This window comes from Mus caroli, chromosome 16 (genome assembly GCF_900094665.2).
Source record: "Mus caroli chromosome 16, CAROLI_EIJ_v1.1, whole genome shotgun sequence".
NCBI lineage: Eukaryota > Metazoa > Chordata > Mammalia > Rodentia > Muridae > Mus > Mus caroli.
In genome coordinates, this window is record NC_034585.1 from 88,101,854 (window position 1) to 88,103,067 (window position 1,214).

The window sequence follows — 1,214 nt, forward strand, 5'->3', positions numbered from 1 at the left end:
CCGCCTGCCTCTGCCTCCCAAGTGCTGGGATTAAAGGCATGCGCCACCACTGCCCGGCTTTTTGATACTTTTTTTTTTCAAAACTTTTCCTTTTTTAATATTTATTAATTTATTTTATGTAGATGAGTACACTGTAGCTGTCTCCAGACACACCAGAAGAGGGTATCAGATCTCATTACAGATGGTTGTGAGTCACCATGTGGTTGCTGAGATTTGAACTCAGGATCTTCGGAAGAGCAGTCGGCGCTCTTAACCACTGAGCGATCTCACCAGCTTTTTGATACTTTACTACTATCTGTGTCCACACCATTTGTTAATCCTATGTCCCCAACAATAAGTAATAATGGCTACCTTACTCTGCTCAAAATCATCCCTGGATCTTCTTCTCCCCTTCTTTATCTGTGCTCAGTTCATAAATGAAAACCCCCATCTCAACTTACATTTTTTCCCACCCCCTGGTCTTTATTTATTCTCTGAGACATGGCCTCATGGTGCAGCCCAGGCTGCATTCTGGTTCCTCTGCCTCAGCCTCAGCCTCCTCCCCTACAGCTGAGAGGACCGGTGTGTGCCACCCCCACCAAACTACGTGGCCACTATTTGCATATGTTTAAAAATTCCCTGTGTTTGCTTCAAAAACCACTTAACAACCATAAGCTGTTACTAATTAGAAACAGAAGACGCTTTCTGTCTCCCTCGTGGTTTGTAGGGTGGTTATTTATTTATCTGTTTGTAGGTGCTCCTGCTTTATGAAGCCTTTCAGCAAAACCAACTCCTTGGCTCTGAGGAGCAACTCTGAAAGCATCTCCCTTCCAATGTACTTCGCCTTTTTGGCCATTTTTTACATAGAGGAGCTTGAAATTTGACTTGTATTTTTTTTCTACTGCCTCTAATTTCAGGATCTCTTTTTCTTTTATAATCAGAAATGAAATAGCCCATCTTTTCCTGCCCGTTTTTTTTGTTGTTGTTGTTGTTATGTTATTTATATTTCGGGAGTTTGTGTCAACATATAATGAGTGGGAAGTTTTTAGTTTTCCAAATTCGACAAGTTGCATCTTCGCTGCCTTCAGGACTGTGAAGTGATGATCTATACTGCACAGCAACGTCGCCTTAGAAAGCTGGGGGCCGCCGGGCGTGGTGGCGCACGCCTTTAATCCCAGCACTCGGGAGGCAGAGGCAGGCGGATTTCTGAGTTCGAGGCCAGCCTGGTCTACAAA